Source organism: Xenopus laevis, chromosome 5S, assembly GCF_017654675.1.
Source record: "Xenopus laevis strain J_2021 chromosome 5S, Xenopus_laevis_v10.1, whole genome shotgun sequence".
Classification (NCBI taxonomy): domain Eukaryota; kingdom Metazoa; phylum Chordata; class Amphibia; order Anura; family Pipidae; genus Xenopus; species Xenopus laevis.
In genome coordinates this window covers 89,737,464-89,764,888 of record NC_054380.1, presented here as the reverse complement: position 1 = coordinate 89,764,888, position 27,425 = coordinate 89,737,464, and the positions used below count along the sequence as shown (strand labels likewise).

Genomic DNA, 27,425 nt, shown 5'->3' with positions numbered 1-27,425 from the left:
ATCTGGAGGGACACGCAAGGCTGGAGAGTAATTTGTGGGGAATCCATTTTTAAGGCGCTATACACCAGGTTGTCTGTGAGTAGGCCCTCTGGCCATTTAAGGATAATTTTCATTCGGTGAATGGGAAGTAAAAGTATTTAAATTCACTAACGGAGAATCCACATAAGGTGTATTTGGGGAAGTGAAAAGTGAAGATTTCGCTAGAGTTACGAATCACACCGGGTGACACCACTTGAACCAAAGATACTGCACCATTTTTGGTATTTAACTCTTTTGTTGCCGCAGGCGCTGGTCTGGAAAAAAAACTTCTTTTTCACATTTGAACATTTGGGAACAGTTGGAGAGACTGTGAAAAGACCGGCTACACAAAAGAATCCAAAAGGACTCATTATTCCGCAAACACGTAACATTATAAATATGGTGCTGGCAGACTTCATATAATTGAAGGAAGATGAATGGAGAAATGTACCGGGACATTCTTGATAAGAATCTGATGCCATCAAATAAAGAAAATAAAGCTGCTAGAATGGCTCAGTCAATCACCCAACTTGAATCCAATTGAAAATCTATGAAAAGAACTGAAGATCAGAGTTCATATAAGAGGCCCCTGGAACCTTCAAGATTTGAAGACAGTTTTGTGTGGAAGAATGGGCCAAAATGACACCTGAGCAATGCATGTGACCTCTTGAAGCTTTCATTACCAACAAAGGCTTTTCAACTAAGTATTAAATACATTTCAGTAAGTGTATTCAATATGTATTCCCTGTGCCATTCCACTTTACAACACATAACTTAATTTATGGACTTATTTGTTTTGGTTTCTTGTCAATAGCCTGATTAGAAATATATTTACTGAGAAAAACATCGATGTGTTCAATACATATTCTCCCTGCTGTAACTGTTATAATGAAATTTAAAAAATGATTGTTGGTCTAAGGCTGCTGCCGCTATTTGGCCCAATAAATGTTCACTGTCTATGACATCTTACAGCCGCTACTCTGGCATGTGTTAACCTGGCCATAGACAAAAGGATAAAGTCATACAAACCTTTGTTTCAATCTATTTTTGGACCGTGTTGATCTTCCTGACATTTTTAGTACCATGGCAATTGGTTGTTTAGTTGATCGGACAGGGTAGAAGATTTCTGTCGGCAAACCTGATGACATAAGTGGGTGACTGTCTCTACTATTTGTCGGACATAACTTTTGTACGATTTTAATTTATTTAATCTGAATGGTTAGTTGTAGGTCGGGAGATTTCACCACACGATGGTTCATTGGACATAAGGTTATATCTGCACGTCTATGGCCAGCTTTACAATATACAGATTGTCAGGTTCTAGGTTCAGTGTTGGCATGCAAGTAATAATTTTGTATATAGATTTTATTTTAGATGTAGTTAACCATTTTAAGAAGCAAGCACAAAGTAGGTAAAAGTAGAATAGTTTTAGAGGAAGGTAATTTAGGCAGACATTGCTTTTTTGATATGGGAATTTCCAGTAGTGGTATCTTTCTTTTCTTGTATAACAAGTCATCTGATTTTTTTGAAGTTTCTTTCTAGGTAGAAAAAACTATAATTTAGATAATTTATAAATGTATTATATTAGTGGCAGACAGTAGGTAGTTATATGGAAAATTACAATTCAGAAAGTCAAAAGGGAAAGTTGAAATGAAAAGTATATGGGAAGCTAGTAAACTAGGCAAATCGGTCTAAAGGACCGATATCGGCAGCTTTAATCTGCCCGTATATGGCCACCTTACTTACCCTTCAATCTGTTTAAATGGTTAAACGTTCATTATGATTTAATTGTACTTTATTTATTATAATACACAGATTTCAGTGACTCATGTGACAGAAATGACATCAGAACTCACCGTTTATAACTTTTGACATCAGAACTCACAGTTTATAAGGATATAATTTACATCTAAAGATATTCATCACTTTTGTGTATTTTATATATATATATATATATATATATATATATATAACGAAATCACAGATGATACCCGCACTCCTTCACATCTCGTTTTGCCGGGTGCTTGATCAAAATTAGGTATATAGAATTGTAGAAAGGACCAGCACTCCGTTTTCCAAAGAATACAATGAATTATTCAAAACTCACAGTATCTCCAACGTTTCGGCCCACTTTGGGACCTTTGTCAAGGATAAAGTGCTGTGTGTTACAAACCTTAAAATACCCACAAACCCTCCAAAAGAGACGCCTTAAGATAGGAGACACTGTGAGTTTTGAATAAATCATTGTATTCTTTGGAAAACGGAGTGCTGGTCCTTTCTACAGTTATATATATCTATATATCTATATATCTATATCTATATATATCTATATATATATATATATATATATATATATATATATATATATATATATATATATATATATATATATATATATATATATATATATAGTGAAGAAGGATTGTGGCACTCGCAGGGTTTTAGTGAAAAAACAAAAAAAAAATTTATTATTAAGACTCAACGTTTCGATCCCCCACAGGGGGAACAAACAAAGATCCCTGTGGGGGATCAAAACGTTGAGGCTTAATAATAAAAACATTTTTTTGTTTTTTCACTAAAACCCTGTGAGTGCCGCAATCCTTGTTAACTGCTTATTTCCCATGCTGGCACCCAGGTATTAATTTTGTCTACGGAGTGCACCATTATTATGTATATATTGTGGTAGAGTGACTAGGAAAAGGTGGAAAAAGGTCACTCTAGCCTTTAATTTCGCCCCAGGTACTGAGATAGGCTCCAGGAAGGGAGTTATGAAACAGAGAATCAGCACTCTGTTTAAAGACTTTAGTAGCCAGGGACTCCATTGCATAGAGCCAGTCCAGAGATTGGAGTTCACCTTCCACAGGAAAGCTGTCCTGTGGAAAGACTATTTAAAGTTAATTGGAATAGGAGAGGGGGTCTCTCAACAGGGCACAGCAGGTAGGAGCCCTGGCTGTGTGAGGAACTCCCAGAGGAGCTGGGAGTGCTGCCTGTTACTGCAAGAAGCGGAGGGAGCTCGTGACTCTCACAGAGAGTATTGTGAGGAAGCCAGGAGGCTGAATATTACCTGGGAGAAAGTCCTGTGAGTACAGGGGTGAGCCAAACTATTTGTTGTGCTGGTTGTCCACAAGGGGCCCAGTCTAGTCAGGGACTGCTTCAAAGTGTGAAGGTAGTGCCCAGTGGGCTAGGTTTTATTTTTATAATTTGTTTTGTATCCTGAAAATGGTCACCCCTGTGTATGTGGATTATTGACTGTCTGTGCAAAGTGGGAAAATAAACCTGTGTTTTCCTTGAAGAAGCTGTGTGTCCCTGTCTTTATGCTCCTTTTTCCTATGCTGCCTGCTCACCATTGACTAATTCCCCTAAAAGTTACGTGTACAAGCCGCCAGCTTGTCACATATGGTGTTTCGGATGCGGGCAAAATTAGGAGCAATTAAAAGACATACACCTGTTTAAAGGGCTAATGAGCCTAAGAGACTTTACCTATAAGCCAGTGATGAATATGGCAATTGGTGCTGCTAATCCCATTTCTTCAGCTGTTCAGCAGGAGGCTGTGAGGGCCGTGCTAAAGGAACAGGAACAGCAAGGTGGCGACTGGTGGATGCAGTTCCACAGTGACTGATAGAGAGTCTGCGCGCCAAATGTGGTAAAGATGCCAATGGGGAAGAGACTGCAAAATGCCCCAAAAGTGAAACGTGAGCGTTTCTGTGAGTTGCAAGGAGCAGTGGCAGCTCCTGAAAAGTCTTTAGAGGAAAAGACTAATTTTTTCTGTGTACCACAGAGAGAGTTCTTACAGCAAGCTTCCTTAAAGGTACAGCGACCTGTGTGTTTTCATCAGACGCCAAAGGAAGTGCGGGAGACTTCCCGAGTGGCAATGGAAGTTACTGCATCTGGATCCAAGCAAGGAAAATGGTTCCCAAGAGGTGGTACCTCAAAGTTGGAGCCCAGGCGGTGGGCACAAGTGCAGCATGCCAAGGAGAGAGGGTATTCTGGTTTCACAGTCCAGTCTGGCAAAGTTGGCCAAAGATTATCCCCAGCAGTTCCAGAGAGTCTGATGCCCTTCAGGAATGAGAGAGACTGTGAGACTGTGAGAATGTGAGACTGTTCTTAAAGGGGCGGTGGAAAGGGAACATCAGGCTGGGGGGATAAAAGACTGGGACTGTGGGAGGAAAGGCAAGGTCCTGGGACCTAAAGTGTTAAGTGCGCAATCAGAGTGCACTGTGCCTTTATCTAATTTATTTACCTTGCACCGAGGCAAACTTTAAAAGCGGAGTGGTATATATATATATATATATATATAATGGAGCAGTTGTATGAATTGACTTTGGACATATGAGGAGCTGGTTGGCTGCACTGTTTGTCTAGAAAGTATACTTGTCTAGAATCTCGTTGTCAGGCCCAAGACAGATTGTTTTGAAGTGACTGTTTAATCAAAAATAGCCCTAAGCAGTGGCAGAGTGCGTGGGAGAGAGTTATCAGTAATACATTCTTTCATATTTCCCACTTTCTGATTTGAAATCTATTTTATGTATTAATTACTCTTATTGATTTTTTCGCATGCTTTAAAAGCTTCCCATTGTCTCCATCAAATTAAATTAAAAACCTCCTTTGAAAGTGGTGAGATCAGATGGCATTTATACATTTTATATCTGCCAGTTTTTTGTTTTGCTTTTTGTACAAACGCTGCAAGAAAAAAACAGAATGGAGCATTAGAATACTTGTCTGGAAGACAGAGAGAGAACTGCTCTCTGACTGAGTGAGTTTTGATCATAATGAAACAGGATGTACGGAATTTGGAGAATTTGCTGAGAAGAGGTGAAACTTTGTTTCATGGTTTACAGAAGTGATGCTGCTGTCTGCATGTGTCATATCCAACCATGTCTAAACTCTGGGGCTTTTAACTTCACTTTTCTCTTTGATACAGTCGAAATATGTCATGATTAATACATAAACAATGGAAAGGCACACTTTTCTGACCAGTGCGGTTCACTATGTCATGAAACAAACATTTGAATATCTTATTTGCAAGAATTGGGTTGTGTAATTTCTTTTTTCTGATTTAACTCTTAGGTTTCATGCTTGGTCAACATTATAAAAGAAGCTCTTGTTAATCTATTTTTTTTAGTGAAGTTAGAGTAAATCTTTGAAAACAAAACACAGTTATGTTATGCAAAGATGTAATTTTTTTGCAGGGCAATTCAGTAATGCACTTTTTTGAATATAGTAACCCAGTTTAGGATTCCAAGGTGATTTGTTGCCCAGAGATGAAAGCTTGTAATTCAACTATAACTACAGATATGTGCCAGGAGCATATAGCCAATATACATAAAGATCCAAAACAAGTTGTGTTACATAGCAGGGCATTATACTGAAAAGTCAGACTTCTCAGTTTTCCTGGCAACTTCTGTATACCCATGGGAGCAGCCATATTGATTTTCTTGCCAGAAACATTTATTATGGGTACAGCACTGTGCTAAATGCTTGTCCTATAATGCAGAATCAGGAGAATATTAAGGAATTGTTCAGTATAAAAATGAAAACTGGGTAAATAGCTTGTGCAAAATAAAAAAAATGTGAAGGGGCATTTCCTTTCTGTTGTCCTCACTGACATTGCTTCCTTATTAAAATATTTTTCAGAGTTTCAACCTTTTCTATCACGGGAAAATGATGTTGTTTTGTTACTATGTGCACATGCAGGCTTCTTGTTGACCTTGCATCTTCTGACACTTTCATACCTCTTGAAGGGATGTCCATTTAAATCCAGTTCACTTGTACCTTTATTAACATTTAATAAACAGATGTATTGGTATCCTCTGAGTAATGCATGAGGTGTGGAGTCATCTTAAGGATCCTACATCCCTGGATAGTGTTTCTAGAAAGCGCTCTCGTTTCACATGGCATTATATTCTTGGGAACATCTTGTAGCTTGTTTAGCACACTAAGGCATGAAAACAACATCACTTGTCAATACAGACATTTCTCTGTTCCTTAAGCACCTCCGATAACTTGCACACTGTTGTCCCCTGTAGTACAGAAAGTGCCTGTAAATAATTATTGTAGTTTATGGTCCACAGATGTTTTCTACTGTGACGTCTTAAGCAGATGAGTAAACTGAAAAGAAAAATTATGAAGGTGGAATGATTTGTTTTTGGCACTGAAGAGTGCAAACATTTAGCATCTGACATATTGCCTTATTTGCTGATGCTAGTAGAGAATGGCACAACAGTCTAAGGGTAAGGCCAAATGAGGAGATTCGGGGAGATTTTGTCGCCTGGCGACTAATCGCCTCGTCTTTTGAACGACTATCTCCCCGAACTGCCTCAGCATTTTTCCCCATAGGCTACAATGAAAAGTCGCCTGAAGTTGCCTCACAGGCGACAAAATCTCCCCAAATCTCCTCGTGTGGACTAGCCCTAAAGATAAACATTTACTAGCAACTTTACTAGCAACTTTTCTCCATTGAATCAGGATGCACATATGCAGAGTTATCCAAGAAATGTGGCACTAGACTAATTTGACATGCAACAATGCCCTTTTTGTTTACAATTGAGTAGTAGTTACATTTATCCATTCGTAATATATTTTTAATTAAAAACACAATCTACAGCTGTGCACTGTTGTAGACAGGTTTTTGGTGAAGGAGAACAGGAGAGATCACAGTTGTCTAGAAAACATTTATATAACAGGTATGGGACCTATTTATTCAGAAAGCTGGGGACCTGGGTTTATCCCAATAAGGGGTCTTTTTGTAATTTGGATCTGTAATTTAGGTCTGCTAAAAAATAATTTAAACATTAATTAAAGCCAGTAGGATTAGATTAATGCCTATAAAGACTAATTATACCTTAATGTGGGGTCAAGTACAAGGTACTGTTTTATTATTAAAAAGAAAATACATTTTAAGAATTTTAATTATTTACTAAAATAGTGTCTATAGGCGATGCCTTCCCATAATTTGGAAATCTTTGGATAATGGGTTTCCGGCTAATGGACCCCATACCTGTATTGTATTTGGTGTTTTTATCAACCTTATTTGAACTGTTCTGTGATCCTGATGAAAAGGATATTGGCAGTTGCTGAAAATGACTGAAAACTGACTTGCTGCACCAACAAGGGCTTTAAGGAGAATTCAACCCCCCACTAATAAAAACTGCTACCATACATAGTCCCCCTTCCTTGCCCCCACCCTCGCACAGGTGATAACACCTGTAAATGCCCTATATCCTTTAATTACCTCTCGTTGCAGAGTCAGCTTAGCAAAGCTAATGGGCGCCATCTTCTGGTGCTTCGTTATTCTTCTGGTCTTCTTCCTTCCCTTGGCAATTTCCATCACTTTCTGTGCATGCGCAGTTGTCAGGAACTGGAAGACTGCTGCAACTGTGCATGCACCAATATGGAGCTCAATTTCCATAGAAGACAGTGGGGGGGGGGGGTTGAATTCTCCTTTAAAGGAGAAGTAACCCCTTGCTACTAAGCGCATGCTCAGTTGGAGCAATTTTCTGTTTCGTGACAACTGCACATGCGCCGAAAGTCACGGAAATTGCCAAAGCGCTGAAAGAAGACACGAAGATTACCGAAGTGGCTGAAGATGGCGCTTGTGAACTTTGCTGGACAGAATCTGCACTTACGGTTAAGTAAAGAGTTAGGGGAATTTAGCAAAGGTACCACCTAGACTGGGGGTGAGCAGAGAGGGGGGTCTATGTATAGTAGGGGGTAGGGGGTTTTAGTAGCAAGGGTTTGTTTCTCCTTTAACATGTAGATTGCTTTTAGTCAAACCTAGTTATATAATTTATGTCTGCTGGTCGTGCCAGGCTAAGATGTCTCTGCCAAGATTTGCTGGCATATAGGCAGGTAAAGTCTTTGGGGAAATGTACAATGAGAGAGCAGATTCACATGCTACTGAGCGTTCTACTATTGCATGAGATTGAAAGCCTTAGGGAAAAAAAACTCTTTTTACTAACTTCAATGCCAAGTACGCTTCCAAGGAAATTTGGCAATTATGGAGGAACAGGCAGAAACAATTGATTATGAAGTGTTTAACTGGTATAAATAGCATATCTCCAAATGCAGTTGATGTTTAATCTTGGGTTTTAGAAATTATGTTTTATATAAATGTTTTTACTTTTTGTAAGTATTGCTGTTAGTGAGCATGATCGGGCAACTTGAATAATATGGGAAAATAGGGGCCTTAGCCTGGAGCTTACCAGAACTTGGGGGCCCACTCTCTATTTTTTTTAATAACCTTTATTCTTTAGCTTTATATTGGAAACATTTCCCTAAGGAGGCTTTATTGTAGTAGACTTTGGTTTGCGTTTTGGAGCTTGTATCAACACAAGTTAAAAAAGATCTGGTAAAGGAGCTTCAGGGATAGGATCTGTTGTCCAGCATCCTCCGCACCTGGGGTTTTCCGGATAAATGGTCTTTTCGTAATTTTGATACCCCTGCTTTAAGTCTACTAAAAAATCAGCTAAACAATTAACTATAAGGATTATGTATATATATAAATTAGGATCGAGTACAAGGTAGTGTTTTATTATTACAGAGAAAAGGGAAATAATTTTGAAAAATTTTAACTATTTGACAAAATTGAGTCTATGGGAAGTGGCCATTCCATAATTCAGAGCTTTCTGGATAACGGGGTTCTGGACAATAGATTGCATACCTGTACATAATTTGGTGACAATTCAAATTTGCTACAGACTTTAAGCTCTGTCAACATTACATAATTATATCAGTTTATTCAATTAATATACATTTACTTTAATAGCAGTATCGTAAATCATTGGCGGGACACATGAATTGCCTGGTACGCCCTGCAAAAAGTGTCCTTTATTATTGGATTCACTCCCACTTAACTATCAATTACCTATCAATACCCACATGATAGGTTGCATTAATCCTTTGCAAAGCAATTTGCCCACAGGAAAAAATACAATTTTGAAACGTCAAATCTGTGGTGCCGGCACGTCAGTGTCAATACTGTAGATTCCATTGTTTATTATATCTTCGTTCCAACCCAAGACAGTGTTTGGTTAACTCAATTGAAATGTGTTTTTCCTTTACCGAGACAGGAGCTTTTAGTATGAATTAGCTCACTGACCGCCATTGCTTACATTTATCAATACTCCAGCATATCCAAATGTTTTTAGTGTGTGGAAAGAAATGGTGAATTCAAATTTTGTAAAATTATCCGAACCTCAGTAAGGTAGCATAGTCGATAGGCTTCCTATTGGTGAACATGTGCTGTGCTTCAGCCCAAAGGTTCAGGGGACAAATAGTGATGTGCACCAAGTGCAAGAGGATTTTAGCCAGTTTGCATTTGAGAATAAATTGTGCTTAAAGGAGAAGGAAAGGCTTTGTACACTTGGGGGTGCAAAATGTAAGGCACCCCATAGTTATTGTATATACTTACCTGAAACCCCGGGCTGGTGCTCCTATCAGCAGAAAACTGCACCAGCCCGGTGATATACCAGTGAGCACCATGGAGCAATCCTCTTCCATCATCTTCTTTCTTCAAATTTCCCGGGGCAAACGCATACACAGTTGAACTAAGTAGCCGACTTTTTAAAGTCTGGCTTTTCGTTCTACTGCGCATGCGCAGCCACGAGACGGAAAGAGGAAGACGGATGAGGATCGATCCGTGGTGCTCACTGGAATAACCCCGGGCCGGTGCAGTTTTCTGCTTATAGGAGCACTGGTCCGGGGTTTCAGGAAAAATCAATACAATCACTTGGGGGTGCCTAACATTTGGCACACCCAAGTGTACAATGCCTTTCCTTCTACTTTAAAGAGTTAACGAAATTTGACACTTTCCTTGTCATTTAAGCAAACAAAGACAGGAGTCAGTCACTTCATTATGTACATAGAAAAAAGCTCACAGTATTTGATGTCCCACTAGAATATATAATTGCATATGGTTTATGTTCCTTAAAGATTACATTTTTTGGAACCCTGCTTTCTTATTAACGTTTGGTTGCTCAACTGCTAAAGTGCTTGGATAGAACAGTAACTAACTGGTTGGGGGTAGTAATGCTAATTTATTTGTCTTGAAATGGAGCTGACTTTGCATTACCAAGTTGGACAAGGCACCATCTGAACCATCACCAAGTGAAAAGTTCTGGGAACATGGCAGGAGCCTAACTGAAATCACATTGAAGTGTTGTTAATTCTTAAGCAGCCTAGCTTACAAAAACATTTCTCAGTCTTGATTTTTTATTCTTGGTGCTGTGATAGAAAGACCAAAGACATTTGTAAAAAGGTGGGTTTTGCCTTTAATTTCTCCCCAATAGAAGATGAACACTGCAAGGGAGGTGTTACTAAAAAGGGAATGGTTTTTTGTTTAAAGGATATTGTGGTCTGGCCCTGGAAGCTATCGTGTTCTGGAAGGAACTGGCAATCAATTCCAGTGGTCCAGTTTGCATGTTGGTGCTCATTTTCAGCAGGAAGCTGTCCATGGAAAGGTATTTTATTAAAGTAAAGTGTTAGGAAGGTCTCTCTGAGCAGGGAATAGAACAGGAAGGTTACATGTCTGTGTTAAGAACTCCCAGAGTGGCTGGGGCTGCTGCCTGCCACTGCAAGGAGCTGAGGGAGAAGTGATCAGGTGATTGAGGTGCTGCCAGAAGGTGAGACAGAAGCTAGTGAATTTGTATCTCTGGAGGGGGGAGTCAGCAGGTCTTAGTGAGAAGCCCAGAATATTTCAGAGTGTGGAAGACACCCTGTGTGGTGAGAACCCCAGAGTGGGGGAAAAGTCTTGAATGTGTGATGTTAAAACCCTAATGAACTCTGTTTCAGTGACTTTGTGTTGGGTAAAGTTTGCCTGAATAAACCTGTGTTTTTGCCTGGACGCTGTATCCCTGTCCGCTGCTTACTTGCTTAGCATAGCTAATTTACCCCCAAAAATGTGTACAAGCAGCCAGCTTGTCACAGTGCATAGTTTATATTATGTTGTGAGGTTTTTTTTTTCAACATGTGGCACTTCTATAAGTCAAGCCAGTTGTTGATTCTGAAGGATGTGCAAAAGTGGCATCATGTCCAAATAATAAAACAAATTCCACTACTAAGTACTTTGTACCCGAGTGCAGAAAAAAAAAATGAGTCTGAAAAAGAAATAAAGTAACAATCCAAAAATGTTTCACTTCAAAGCAAAAGGTTGGCTGTTGGGAAGATGGCAGGAGTTAGGTGGGAAACATTGGTTTACATAATACAGAAGTTTATTTGATATTTCTAGCAGTTTGCTTTAGCCAATAAAAATGTTACCTGTTGTTGCATTAGGGCTGCAAAAGAAATGTTCCTGTATATGAATGCTCGCCAGGAGCCCTCCCACTGATTAGTGGTGGGCACAGTAGCTGACCGTTTAATATTCATCACTTTGATATAGTGTGTGTCTGTGCCTACTGGAATTAACTAGAGCTGGAAGCAGAAAACACTTACCCTCATTGCACAGACTGAGACCAGATTGTTTGTCAGCTTAATCTGTTGGGACGTGTCATGTTCTTGTTGAAATTGAGTTAAATCCAGATATTTTTTACATCTGTACATGTTGGCTTGTCCTACAGGCTGAGCTCTGATTGAATAACACACATTTTTAATTTTATTTGTTTAAATGTGCATTTTAATGGGTGGAATGGCAACTGTATCACCCACAATTTTGTATCCAATAAAATATTATAAAAGGAGAATATTGCAGTACAGTTACCTGTGTTATGATACAATGTAGACATATATTACATAGCTTCCAAGGGATATGGCATTTAGAATGAATTGAATTATAAACACTATAATGTGACCCAACATTTTCTGATCGTCGGTTATGAATCACTAAAAGGGAAAGGGGACCTGTTACTATAAGAAATCATTCCAAATCCTATTTTATGATGTTAGTCAATCAAAATAAAGTTCACTTACACTATAAAAATTACTTGGGTTTTTTTTAATCTTGGGATTCACAATCACAGCAAGCAGACAGGCGCCATTTTTGTGGATACTGTTATTAAGGCAAGCTTTGAATCATGTCAAAATCTTGTTTATGTTCCAGAATCGGGCACCTGATGCCCATGCAATTTCTTCACAATAAGATGTTGAGGAGGGATTCAGAAAGTGGGGAGTGCAGTGCAATTTAGGGCAAAATGGAAAGTGAAAGTAAATGCTTACTCCACCTCTTTGCTTAAAGCATAGAGATGGGGAAGGCAATACATGAGCTGAGACTTTTAAACAAGTTTATAACAGGTACAGTAACGGGAGAAGTAGTTCCTGGGCCTGGGTGCAGGCCGTGAATCCTGACCAATGGATGCTTATTCGTGGCACTTGCATCCAGTGGGCCCTAATGGGTGCCATTGCACTAGGGCCTGCACCCCAACGCGCCCCTGGTGGTTCTGACCCTGAATAGGTATGGATTTAGAAAAAAAAAATTGGGTTTCAATTTAATAGAAAAAGGATGTTTATTATATAGCTATTTATGTTTTGTTGACAGGTCTCCGTTAAACCTCCCAACTGTCCCTTTTTCGGAGGGACAGTCCCTCTTTTGACAGCTCAACCTGCAGTCCCTCATTTGTACTGGAAAGTCCCTATTTTCTCTGCACTGAACAGCCAGAAAAAGAAACAAAGTTTCTAACTTAATTTACTTTTAGCAGAGAGCCCAGAACAACTAACGGGTGCAAATAAGATACTTTGTAACAAATTTGAGGCACAAAAAATAGTTTAGATGAGAATTATTTTCAAACTTTCACAACCTGCCAAATTTTGTAAAATGAACATGGTAATTAGGGGGTGTGTGGCCACAGAAAGGGTCATGGTCAAAAAATGTTGCTGCACTACGTGTGAAAAAATTTTTGGCCCTTTTTTACTTCCAAAATATTGGGAGGTATGCCTTACCTAATAGCATATGCATTCCAGTTGCGGAAAAAGTTTTTTTGTCTTATTTTTTTTAATTTCCCCTACAGATGCCATGCCACCCACATTGGAAGGTAGCTTCTGGTGCAGGCAGCCATGTTCTGTCACATGCATGCTTCTACTGGCTCACTTGTTATGTAAAGGCAGTGATGTCACCTGCATAACGTGCAAGAGCTGTGGTTGGTATAACAACGTAGTCGCCCATGCTAGCACATGTACCGGGCATTCTGAAGAGATAAAAAATACTCTCAATAGGAATTCTCTTTGAATGTCCGATTCTTATTAATGTTTCAGTTGCTCTTCATTGTTCTAATTTTTTCTAATTATTTGCCTTCAAATAGGGGCTATTGACCACAATATATAATTAGAATTATTTAATAATCAATTTGATCATTCTGCCCTACAGAGAGCTCCTGTCCCCCTCATGAATAAATTCTCATAAATCTACCCATTGATTGAGCAGTTTGGTAAATAACAATGTGTGCATTCATCCTGTTTTTTTTCTTTGCCAGAAATGTAGTACAGTGCTGTCTAACTGGCAGCCTGCTGGCCCTCACTTTGTGTAGCCCCCCACATGAAAGTTTGCCTGATGTGACTGTTTACCTTGTGTAAGATTTAAAAGGTATCAGTACAGAGATTAAAGGAAAACTGTACCCCCCAACATGAATACTTAAGCAACAGTTTATATCAAATTAAGTGGCAAATGAAAGAATCTTACCAAACTGGAATATATATTAAGTAAAAACTGCCCTTTTACATCTCTTGTCTTGAACAACCATTTTGTGATGATGTGTGTGTTGCCTCAGAGATCACCTGACCAGAAATACTACAACTCTAACAGTAAGAAGTGTGAAAGCAAAAGACTTTTCACACTCTGTCTTGTTAATTGGCTCATGTGACCTAAAATGCATGGTTTATTTGGTGTGTTTGTGTGCACAGTGAATTGTACGATCATAGGGGGCCAATTTTCTATTTATGATTACCCAATGGCACATACTACTAAAAAGTATAGTATTATGAAAATGGTTTATTAACATGAAGCAGGGTTTTACACATGAGCTGTTTTATGCAATATCTTTTTATAGAGACCTACATTGTTTGGGGGATATAGTTCTCCTTAACTGTTTAAACCTCAAATTCAGACAGTAACCTCCTGCATTGTTCACACATGTAACACCTCTATTGTTCACACCCTCTAAATCCCTGTACTGTTCACACCTCAGGCCCAGATGGAAGTGCCTACATTTTTCACCTGTTAACCCTCAGACAAACTGCTGGAGGGCCACCAGCATTGTGTCACTGTATGTAGCACAGTATGTACTGTCCATCTTAAAACCTTGATAGGTTTCCCTGTCTCCTGCTCTATTCTGCCTTCCTATGCTCCCTGTGTTTGCCGTACTGTGCCTATCCTATGCTCCCTGTCAGATGTGAGCCTGGTAGGGTTTGTTCTGGGGTTTTGTTAGCATTTGGAAATTGTTGTTAGGGGGTCTATCATGATAGAAAATAAATTGGAATTATTTCTTAAAGTGACTGGTCCCCTTTAAATATCTTGCTTTATACAAGGGATTTTAGGTTTGAGAGACACTGGTCACAGAAGGGTCCGTTACCCTTCTCTAGTTAGCCTTGAAGAATGGAGAGACTGAACCAACATGACCCCTGGATTGTTACAATATTTAAATATTTGAAATATGAACCAATAATTTGACAGAATAACACAAAATATTGTTGTTGGCTTTACAAAATGAAATGTTATTATAAAAATAGGTTGATAAATTATGTTGTGACAATATCGGTTTACCCCATGTACATGACAAAGTTTGTGTTTCCCAATTAGAAACTAGCAGCCAGCTAATAATATTGAGTTTGCCATCTTGCATACACAGATTTTGTGTAGATTTTACAACTTCTGAGGTTCTGAAATCATAATTTGTGTTGGCCAGGCTAGTGTTTTCTCAACAATCTGAACATTTGTTGGCCCTAGATCTTAAATTTTAGCAACAGCAGCCTCAAGTGCTGGCTTTCATTCATAGAGTACATGAGAAAAACAGTTTTTCTATTATATAAGAATTATGCAACACAACATGTGCCTGACAGGCTCTCCCTTCAGTTCAGGGCTAAGTAAATGGTCTGCGCTATATTCCCTGAATTATTTCTAGAGCCAGGCCACAGCACCCTGTATTACTGAAAGGTAAAACTACCTTTAATAAAATAGGCACATGAACCATTGATGTTCCCATTCAGTATGTATTAAATAAAAACTGAGTATAATCGTTCAAACAGCCAGACAGATACTGATTTCAATAGTATATGTATATATATATATATATACATCCCCTGATTTTAAGTTTTCCGTCATTTTACATTGTTGTTTTGTGGTCCCACCTATATATTATGCATAATACATTTCCCTGGTTTTACACCATTTTTTATGCACTTACTGGAGAAAAAGCCTGGGTGCACACTGCAGAAAAGTCATATACAGTAGAACATCATGTAAAGCAAGGAACTCAGTTTATTTGTTATTCCAGCAATTCTTGTGGCAAACACTGGCAAATTTGTATCATTTGACCACATAACTGTCACCGAATAGGCTAAGTTTTTGTCCTTGTGATCACTTGCAAACATTGTTGTCTGGCTTTTTTATGCTGGGCTAGGAGCAGCTTTCAGGCAATGGTATTGAAGGGCTTTCTGTACCATATCTCCATCTCATTCACCAGTTCCTTATTTGGTGTACTGGTGTTCAGTTGAACCTTTAGGAGCAAAGTTAATTCACCAGGAACTGAAGATCCGTAAATACAGCAACAGATTCACTTCCATTTAACTACACCACTTTCTGGAATGTAAACTTTTGACCCACAGGTCCAGATGATAGATCCCACCCATACAATTTGTTTAGCTGCTTAAAGCCTAGACAATAAGCTACAATCTAAACTAACGTTTTCTATAATTCTCCCTACTACATAATAGTACTTTATACATTAACCATTCAACAACAAGACATTCTTATAATATATATATAATATAATTCCCCAAAAGTAGCCTACAGTATCCATGACAACTGGACTTTATGCACTCCATGTCTCTGACTCGTTGCGAACGGCTGACAATTAAATATACAGTTCTCTTTAAAGAGAGCCATCAATCTTAGTTGTCATGCCAACCGTCTTATATTTAGAATTGTAACAAGTACACCAAGTTCAATTGCTCTTGTACTCAAACATACATCTGTAGCTATAATTGAATTTTTTTTTTATTGAAGATCAAAATCCTATTTGAGCAGTGCTTGTTTTCAGAATTTTATTCTGCTGCTTAAAGATTTTTCCTAAACTCTGTTTTGCTTATTTCACTGCCAGATTTTAATCTTAATGGACCATATTTTAGGCTGTTTGATTAAAAGGGGCTTTCAGATCTTCTGTATGCACTTTTGTGTGAAGAATCAGCCCATTTATTTATTTATTTATTTTCTTCTAGGGTGAGAGGAGCAACGTGTTGCGTAGTAGAGCACTCTTAGCCTGTAGATATCCACTTCTAGTTTAACAGTAACTGCAAACCTAGCAGTAAAAGTTACCTACAGGGAAGAGAATTGGATTGCAGAGTAATTTATTCATCAGTATCATTTATATAGCACCAGCAAATTGTGCAATACTATACGATAACTTGTACAGTGGCGTAACTACTCTGTGCCGTGCCCCCCACAAAAAAAATAAACTTCACAGAGGGCTGGCACAGAGTAGCAAAATACTACCTCCTAACTAAACAGGGGTCCTACAATCATTTAACAGAAAAGGGTTACTAAAAAGTAAGAATGATTAGCGATTTACAAATGACTAATACGCCTTTCTGCCATTATTTGCAAAGTATCTTGTGTTTAATAGTGTACAGCCACATTGTTTGAGCATTGCCTGTCTGCACTTAATAACAGACTTGTTTTTTTGAATACTCTTGCAGAGTTTGTTCGGCTAGAGCAAGTGGAACGCAGACGTCTCTGATCTGAAGTTAGCTTCTTCTTCAGAGGTAAGAAAGCAGATGTACAATTGTACTTGAAAGTTTGTGAACCCTTTAATCTTTTCTATATTTTATATGAATGTGACCTAAGACATCATCTCATTTTCAAACATGTCCTAAAAGAAGATAAAGAAAATTTAGTTTAAGGAATGAAACAAAAATTAATATATTTGGTCATGTACAGTATTTATTGAAAAAATGATCCAGTAACATAGCTGCGTGTGGAAAAAGTGAATCCTTATCATATAATTAAAGGTGAAATCAGAGCCTGGTGCTTTCAGTCAATTGGATGGCAATCAGGTGTGAGTATTTAAAGAACAGAAATCCAGCAAAGTCTGATCACACATACAACACATTTGTGGATGTGTTTCATGGCTTGAACAAAGGAGGTATCTGAGGACCTCAGAAAAACAGTTGTTGATGTCCATAAAGTTGAAGAAGGTTACAAGACTATAGCTAATGAGTTTAGACTCCACCAATCAACAGTCAAACAGATTGTGTACAAATGAAGGAAAGGCAAGACCGTTGTTACCCTACCCAGAAGTGGTCGCCCATCCTAACATAACTCCAACTGCAAGGCATCTGCTAGTGTGAGAGGTTACAAATGAACCCAGGGTAACGTCTAAACAACTGAAGGCCTCTCCCATATTGGCGATTGTTGATGTTTATGAGTCCAACATAAGGAGAACACCGAACAGCAATGGTGTGTATGGCAGGCATACAAAAAAAGAGACAGGATTAACCAATGCACCATTCCCTGGTTCCCTGTCTCATAAGTAATCTAGTATCTATGCAAGTGCATTACAAAAACAAAGTTATGATCATAAAATTGGTAAGCCACCAAGTCTAGGTAAACCCCATATAAGTCACCCCAACCTTGAATGAGGAGGAATGGGATACAATAACCACAATCTATATACACCTCTCTTATATTAACAATAGCCTATCTCTTTTAATGCAAATTTATACATAATTAACATTGGAGACAAACATCACTGGTGATGTGGCCCATAGCAACTAATATCTTTGCTTTTGCTTCTAATTTGTAGGTGACTGTTCAAATCTAATTGCTGATTAGTTGCTATAGGCAACATCGCCGGTGGTATGTCTCCAATGTTAATAATTACACCCCCACTTGTACCTAGCTCTCATGAAATTAGGATGGGTAGGCAATAAGCTGACTCTTGCTGGAGATGTGGGGTACAGAAGGCTTAATTTCTTCAAAGGTATGCCCACTGCTCAGCATGTAGTGTCATACTACATTCTAATTTCTAGAAAAATCATGCATTCTCTTACATCATGGATCCAAACATTGCCCTTCTAGGCCTACTTGATAGTGAGTTGCACAGTTTTTATTGTTTTGCAAACAAAAATGTTTTACTAAATTGGAAGCGTCAGTCAGATGTACCTCTCACAAGGATCAAACTTTTAGTTTTAAATCTCAGTTTTAAAGGCCTTTGTAATATATGTAAACTCTAAAATTAAGTATACAAGACAAATAGTAAATCTAATAGAAAGCAGAATTTAGATCACATCTTTGGCACAGTGGAGCCAAGGTTAGTTGAAACCATTGTTTGCTTTTGTTTTTATTTGTGTTCCTCTCTTCCCTTGGCCATTTTAATGTGGACATTCCTGAATAAAAGGCAATATGTTATTCAAGGTCCTAAAATAGATTTGGCTGCATGACAAAAACTGTTCTGGACTAGTCCTAATCTGGCAGCGACAGAACCTCGGGCCTGGCACTTCAGACAAGTATGGGTTTGTCAAATGTAAAATGTGCACAAAAAATAAACAACTGGATGATTTTGCAGCCCTTTTGGCTGCTTTCCTGGCCTGCCTGTGGATTTCACCATATTTAGCTTTGATGCTTAGGGAGCTATTTTGCACATCAGTTTTTCTCTTCCCTCTTGCAAAAGCAACATTGTGTTTCTCATATCATCATCTCTCTCTTGCCTCTGTGTACAAACAGGATTCTTTGTCATGAAAATATGAGATACTCAGCAGACATTCCAATTCGGCCCTCTTTTAATACCCACTTGATGTGTATTAATAACAACCCCTAGGCCATGGGATTACTCAAATAGCATTAGTATGTTGTAATCCCATTAATAATTAATTTAAATTAAATGTGTTGGTGTTGTGTTGATTCTCCTTTCTGAAAATCTCTTTCGCCTACACAATGTTGGTGCTCCTTGTTGCTTCTGATGCAAATGCAATAACCAGGGGGTTTGTTGTATGCTGCCAGCTGGAGAATTGAGGATGCACCACTTTTCCAGAGGGAATAATTGTACACATTCAACTTGATATATACTTATCTTTCAGTACCAATATATTTGTGCATATTTAATTGCAATGAGGTGCCAGAGGATAGCAATATTGCAAGGGTTCCTTTACTTTTCTTTGTTGTTTTTTACCGGGTAGCTTTGTAATATAAACCTTTGAGATATTCTCTAATGGTATTAGAAAACCTATTGTAAAGAAGAATTTGAAAATGGTGCTCATATATTATGCCATATAATATATGTAGAATGCTAATGTGCTTCACTAGGGAGGGGTATGCTGGAGTAAGAGCAAGGTAGCCACAGAAACTTTCATCACAGTTGATTCTTCCATACCAGTTCACTGGCAACCGTTTATTACCTTGGATAAAAATGAGTACCATCTGTAATTTCTTTACAGTGATGTGTTAGTATGCATGTTATCAAGACTATTTTGATAGATGCCTGAACACAGCTTTAAAGCAATTCTCGTAGATAGGAGGGCTTGATCACTGTGCTATCAGTATAATATGCAGCTGGTGTCAGTATTCTTTCAGGATAATCTTCAGGGTATTAATATAACTGTAACTGTTATACCAGTATAATCTCCTGGAGTCAATGTGATTTACAACTTAACTGCTATTTATTAACCCTGTTCCTTTTTAGTACTCTCCTGAGAAAATAGTGACAGCTGGGGTGGTATGTATACTGTGCCCCCTATTCTTGATTACAAGGATATTGTAAATCAATGAGATACTTGTAGCCGTGTTAAAAATAGATACACTATTTTTTATACAGGTTATGATACCAAGTGGCATGTTTTATCCTTATTTTATAAGCAGAGAGTTAATATATTTTTTACACAAGTATATATTTTTTTGTTGTTTAAAATGATCTGTTGGTTTGATATAGCCAGAAGTTGATTATATAGCCAGACGTTGAATATTACTGGGTATGTCAGGTGCACATGTATGCTGAATATGCTTACATTAGAATCAATATATACTAAATTAAATGCAGGTAAAATAAACAAATAGAAATGCATGTACTTCAATTACTGACACTGATCTAGTGATGACAAAAGTGGAATCTCTATCTGCACTTTAGAGTAAGGCAATGTAAAGATCTTCACCTAAAATTTAGGGGGGGGGTAGCACAATAAAGTAGTTTTTTTTACAAAATAGGCATATACAGTATATCGGAAACAGATTTTATTTATGAGATTCCCATATTTCCCCATTGTGCCAGTACCATAAATGTAAAGTTTTGTGGAGCTTTCTGAATTGTTTAGATTAAATACTCCCAGCAATATACTATGAATTTTCAAAGCACCACTTTTAAAAATCTTTAACAGTAGAAAGAAAACATGTTGCTATATCCTACATATGTCTTGCAAGTACAAAACTGAAATACTAAATACTAAAGTTGCCAGTTTGTATAAAAATGTATGAAAATTTTGAAAAATTGACTAAAAGCTTTCAGTTTACAGCATCAAATCGGTCACATCTTTATTTACCAAGATTATCGGGTATATTTATCAAAGAGTGAAGTTAAAGATCACCACAGTCCTCTAGAGTGAAATTCCACCACTCTCCATACATTTCTATGGGATTTTGAAAGGCATATTAATTAAACGATGAACTTTCACTTTCACCCATTGATAAATACTCTTTTAGAAATCCCATAGAAATGAATGGAGAGTGGTGGAATTTCACTCTAGATTTAGAGTCTAGAGTTTAACTTCACTCTTTGATAAATATACCCCAAAGCATCCTAAACATGAATGCCATGTGTTCACTGCGATGCTTAATATTCGTATGATTACCTAAATTTAGAGTGGCGGAATTTCACTCTAGTGGACTGTGGCGATCTCTAACTTCACTCTTTGATAAATATACCCCAAAGCATCCTAAATATGAATGCCATGTGTTCACCTTGATGCTTAATATTCATAGGATTACCTAAATTTATGGTCATCTAGAGTACCCAAAAAGAAAATAGTGCAAACAGATGGCACTCACTTCAGCTACTGAATTGTCAAAGCATTACTGCATTTTATGTAGGCACCAAAATAAATGTTATACCAAAAAAAACACATAATTTTTGGAAAGTATACATTTTTGGATTCTGCTCAGCAGGGCTAAAGATAAAAAATGTATCAACTAAATGTATCAATTTAAAACAGTTAAAGATTCAGCAACCCCCCCCCCGCCAGAGCTGCTTTAGAAGGTGAAAAATTAAACTTTACACTAATATATTACAAAAATGATCACAAATAGAAAATAGAAAGTAATTGGAAAAAGTCTTTATTTCTGGTGAACTGTCTGAAACCAACTGAACTGAAAAACGTTTTTGAAGGTGAACAACCCCTTTAACCTTTTAAATGCCACAGATCGTAGAATCTACGTTCTGTGGCAAAGGTACTTGAAATGCCACAGAACGTAGATTCTACGTTCTGCAGCATTTCCTGTTTCAGGAGCGGAGGAGCGGCTGTTAGAGCCGCTCGCTCCGTTCCTGCTCGATCCCCTGCCCCTAGGCAACGAGCAGAGCAGGGGATCGAGTGGCCCCTGGGGCGCGATCGCCCAGGGGCCCAAAAACAGCAGCAGGCACGTGTTACTTACGTGTCCTGCTGCTGCAGCCTGCACCGGATCGTCGATCTCCGCCCCCACAGCACACAGACAGGAACCACGAGGCAGATGTCTTCCAGAGGCTCTTCCTGATCGCCTGCAACAGTCTCCAGCGATTTTTTCAGGTTAGTGCAACAATTACACACACAAACACACCAACACACACTTATTACAGTAATACACACTTAGATTCACACTTACACACACTTACACATACATTTTTGGGGATTGGGGGGGTCACTTACACTCACTGCACTTACACACATGTGCACACACACACACGCGCACATAACATGTAATTTACCATTTGTACACACGCACACGCACATACATGGCATTGTGGCTTTTTTTATTTTTTTCTTATCGCATCGTTTCTTTTTTTGGCTGAAAAAAATGTTTTATTGCCATTACGCATAGCGTATTCGCTAACCGTACTGTGCAATACCTTTTGTATGTTATTTCGGTGATTATATTGCAATTTTGGGTATTTTGGTGCATTTTTAGCCATTTTATTGAATTTTTAGCCATTTTATTGCATTTTCAGCTCTGCATATATTGTGTTCACTTTTTTCTAGCCGTATAACCTGTTTGGCCCATCTAAAATATTCAAACTGTGATTCTGACAGCCGATAACACTAGTCTGGAAAAAAAACATTGATTTTTGTGGTTTTATTGGATTTTTTTGCATTTCACCCTTTACTGCCTTATTTTGTTTTGCCTTGTAAATTTTATCTACTATATATCCATTTGGGGGTCTCTGTGCGCCACATAGTTTGGTATATCTATGCATTTTGGGCATCAAAGTGTTCAGTAGACCTCTGGCGTTCATATTTGGGATGTTTTATGCTGATACGTTACGAAATGTGGGGCATATAATGGGGTAAAATTCAAGCTTTCTGACAATTTTCAGAAATTTGATAAAAACCGTTATGTTCAGCATTGCTTTGCAGTTTGGCAGTTTGCAGTAGAAACACTTATTTACCCATATTGGATTCGTCAGAATGTGTACTTTCTGAAAATATATGGTTTTCTGGGGTCTCTGTACTGTTAGGGGGGTCTAATGTCGCATAATACACACACCAGGTGCTTATATTGCAGCAGCCAGCGCGTCAGCTGTGAAAATGTATATACACTATTGTCATTTGGGGGTCTCTGTGCGCCACATAGTTTGGTATATCTATGCATATTGGGCATCAAAGTGTTCAGTAGACCTCTGGCGTTCATATTTAGGATGTTTTATGCTGATACGTTACGAAATGTGGGGCATATAATGGGGTAAAATTCAATCTTTCTGACAATTTTCAGAAATTTGATAAAAACCGTTATGTTCAGCATTGCTTTGCAGTTTGGCAGTTTGCAGTAGAAACACATATTTACCCATATTGGATTCGTCAGAATGTGTACTTTCTGAAAATATATGGTTTTCTGGGGTCTCTGTACTGTTAGGTGGTCTAATGTCGCATATTACACACACCAGGTGCTTATATTGCAGCAGCCAGCGCGTCAGCCGTGAAAATGTATATACACTATTGTCATTTGGTGGTCTCTGTGCGCCGCATAGTTTGGTATATCTATGCATATTGAGCATCAAAGTGTTCAGTAGACCTCTGGCGTTCATATTTAGGATGTTTTATGCTGAAACGTTACAAAATGTGGGGCATATAATGGGGTAAAATTCAATCTTTCTGACGATTTTCAAAAATTTGATAAAAACCGTTATGTTCAGCATTGCTTTGCAGTTTGGCAGTTTGCAGTAGAAACACATATTTACCCATATTGGATTCGTCAGAATGTGTACTTTCTGAAAATATATGGTTTTCTGGGGTCTCTGTACTGTTAGGGGGGTCTAATGTCGCATAATACACACACCAGGTGCTTATATTGCAGCAGCCAGCGCGTCAGCCGTGAAAATGTATATACACTATTGTCATTTGGGGGTCTCTGTGCGCCACATAGTTTGGTATATCTATGCATATTGGGCATCAAAGTGTTCAGTAGACCCCTGGCGTTCATATTTAGGATGTTTTATGCTGATAAGTTACGAATGTGGGGCATATAATGGGGTAAAATTCAAGCTTTGTGACGATTTTCAGAAATTTGATAAAAACGGTTACGTTCAGCATTGATTTGCAGTCTGGCAGTTTGCAGTAGAAACACTTATTTACCCATATTGGATTCGTCAGAATGTGTACTTTCTGAAAATATATGGTTTTCTGGGGTCTCTGTACTTTTAGGGGGGTCCAATGTCGCATAATACACACACCAGGTGCTCATATTGCAGCAGCCAGCGCGTCAGCCGTGAAAATGTATATACACTATTGTCATTTGGGGGTCTCTGTGCGCCACATAGTTTAGTATATCTATGCAAATTGGGCATCAAAGTGTTCAGTAGACCCCTGGCGTTCATATTTAGGATGTTTTATGCTGATACGTTACGAAATGTGTGGCATATAATGGGGTAAAATTCAAGCTTTCTGACAATTTTCAGAAATTTGATAAAAACCGTTATGTTCAGCATTGCTTTGCAGTTTGGCAGTTTGCAGTAGAAACACTTATTTAGCCATATTGGATTCGTCAGAATGTGTACTTTCTGAAAATATATAGTTTTCTGGGGTCTCTGTACTGTTAGGGGGGTCTAATGTCGCATAATACACACACCAGGTGCTTATATTGCAGCAGCCAGCGCGTCAGCCGTGAAAATGTATATACACTATTGTCATTTGGGGGTCTCTGTGCGCCACATAGTTTGGTATATCTATGCATATTGGGCATCAAAGTGTTCAGTAGACCCCTGGCGTTCATATTTGGGATGTTTTATGCTGATAAGTTACGAAATGTGGGGCATATAATGGGGTAAAATTCAAGCTTTGTGACGATTTTCAGAAATTTGATAAAAACCGTTACGTTCAGCATTGCTTTGCAGTTTGGCAGTTTGCAGTAGGAACACATATTTACCCATATTGGATTCGTCAGAATGTGTACTTTCTGAAAATATATGGTTTTCTGGGGTCTCTGTACTGTTAGGGGGGTCTAATGTCGCATATTACACACACCAGGTGCTCATATTGCAGCAGCCAGCGCGCGTCAGCCGTGAAAATGTATATACACTATTGTCATTTGGTGGTCTCTGTGCGCCACATAGTTTGGTATATCTATGCATATTGGGCATCAAAGTGTTTAGTAGACCCCTGGCGTTCATATTTAGGATGTTTTATGCTGATAAGTTACGAAATGTGGGGCATATAATGGGGTAAAATTCAAGCTTTGTGACGATTTTCAGAAATTTGATAAAAACCGTTATGTTCAGCATTGCTTTTCAGTTTGGCAGTTTGCAGTAGAAACACTTATTTACCCATATTGGATTCGTCAGAATGTGTACTTTCTGAAAATATATGGTTTTCTGGGGTCTCTGTACTGTTAGGTGGTCTAATGTCGCATAATACACACACCGAGTGGTTATATTGCAGCAGCCAGCGCGTCAGCCGTGAAAATGTATATACACTATTGTCATTTGGGGGTCTCTGTGCGCCACATAGTTTGGTATATCTATGCATATTGGGCATCAAACTGTTTAGTAGACCCCTATGTTTATATTTAGGATGCTTTATGCTGGTAATGATACATGGACAATACGATGCTGGAAAGTTGAAGCTTTGAGGCAATTTCCAGATATTTCACCAAAACCGCCAAATTTGGCAAAGCCTTGCGACTCAGTAGTTTGGAGCAGAAAGGCATGGGTACCCATTTTAGATTCCGTAGAATGTGTACTTTCCAAAAATATATGGGTTTGGGGGGTAAACATATATTTCTGTGTTTTTACCCCGCAAAAATGCAGTCAATGTGTTGATTTTTCATTTGCTGAAGTTACCCACGGGACTGTTTGTATGCGCTAACTTCATTTTGGGGCCTCTAAATGCCAGATACTTTGGTAAACTTATGAACAATGGCCACCAAAATGTTCAGAGGAACCCTGGCAATCATATTTAGGGTGCTTTTTCTTAGTACGTAATGACACATGGGTGATATGGTGCTGGGAAGTTGAAGCTTTGAGGCAATTTTCAGATATTTCACCAAAACCGGCAACTTTGGGAAAGCCTTGCGACTCGGTAGTTTGGAGCAATAAGGCATGGGTACCCATTTTAGATTCTGTAGAATGTGTACTTTCCAAAAATGTATGGGTTTGGGGGGTAAACATATATTTCTGTGTTTTTACCCCACAAAAATGCAGTCAATGTGTTGATCTTTCATTAGATGAAGTTACCCACGGGACTGTTTGTATGCGCTAACTTCATTTTGGGGCCTCTAAATGCCAGATACTTTGGTAAACCTATGAACAATGGCCACCAAACTGTTCGGAGGAACCCTGGCAATCATATTTAGGGTGCTTTTTCTTGGTGCATAACGATACATGGGTGATATGGTGCTGAGAAGTTGAAGCTTTGAGGCAATTTTCAGATATTTCACCAAAACCGACAATTGTGGGAAAGCCTTGCGACTCAGTAGTTTGGAGCAGAAAGGCATGGGTACCCATTTTAGATTCAGTAGAATGTGTACTTTCCAAAAATATATGTGTTTGGGGGGTAAACATATATTTCTGTGTTTTTACCCCACAAAAATGCAGTCAATGTGTTGATTTTTCATTAGATGAAGTTACCCACGGGACTGTTTGTATGCGCTAACTTCATTTTGGGGCCTCTAAATGCCAGATACTTTGGTAAACTTATGAACAATGGCCACCAAAATGTTCAGAGGAACCCTGGCAATCATATTTAGGGTGCTTTTTCTTAGTACGTAATGACACATGGGTGATATGGTGCTGGGAAGTTGAAGCTTTGAGGCAATTTTCAGATATTTCACCAAAACCGACAACTTTGGGAAAGCCTTGCGACTCAGTAGTTTGGAGCAGAAAGGCATGGGTACCCATTTTAGATTCAGTAGAATGTGTACTTTCCAAAAATATATGGGTTTGGGGGGTAAACATATATTTCTGTGTTTTTACCCCACAAAAATGCAGTCAATGTGTTGATTTTTAATTAGATGAAGTTACCCACGGGACTGTTTGTATGCGCTAACTTCATTTTGGGGCCTCTAAATGCCAGATACTTTGGTAAACTTATGAACAACGGCCACCAAAATGTTCAGAGGAACCCTGGCAATCATATTTAGGGTGCTTTTTCTTAGTACGTAATGACACATGGGTGATATGGTGCTGGGAAGTTGAAGCTTTGAGGCAATTTTCAGATATTTCACCAAAACCGACAACTTTGGGAAAGCCTTGCGACTCAGCAGTTTGGAGCAGAAAGGCATGGGTACCCATTTTAGATTCAGTAGAATGTGTACTTTCCAAAAATATATGGGTTTGGGGGGTAAACATATATTTCTGTGTTTTTACCCTACAAAAATGCAGTGAATGTGTTGATTTTTCATTAGATGAAGTTACCCACAGGACTATTTGTATGCGCTAACTTCATTTTGAGGCCTCTAAATGCCAGATACTTTGGTAAACCTATGAACAATGGCCACCAAATTGTTTGGAGGAACCCTGGCAATCATATTTAGGGTGCTTTTTCTTGGTGCGTAACGATACATGGGTGATATGGTGCTGGGAAGTTGAAGCTTTGAGGCAATTTTC

General features: G+C 38.5%; 1 protein-coding gene across 11 annotated transcripts in view; it reads left to right on the top strand.

Annotated features, from left to right (window-relative positions):
* Positions 1–27,425, top strand: part of LOC108718052 (lipoma-preferred partner homolog) — a 221,653-nt gene that overhangs the window by 72,518 nt on the left and 121,710 nt on the right. For 9 of the 11 annotated variants that reach the window (XM_018265624.2, XM_018265622.2, XM_041564757.1 and 6 more), the window contains one exon: positions 16,852–16,917. The exons of the other annotated variants lie outside the window; for them this stretch is intronic. The gene's annotated coding sequence lies outside the window, so the exon portion shown is untranslated. The remainder of the gene's footprint in view (positions 1–16,851; positions 16,918–27,425) is intronic. 11 annotated transcript variants of the gene reach the window in all.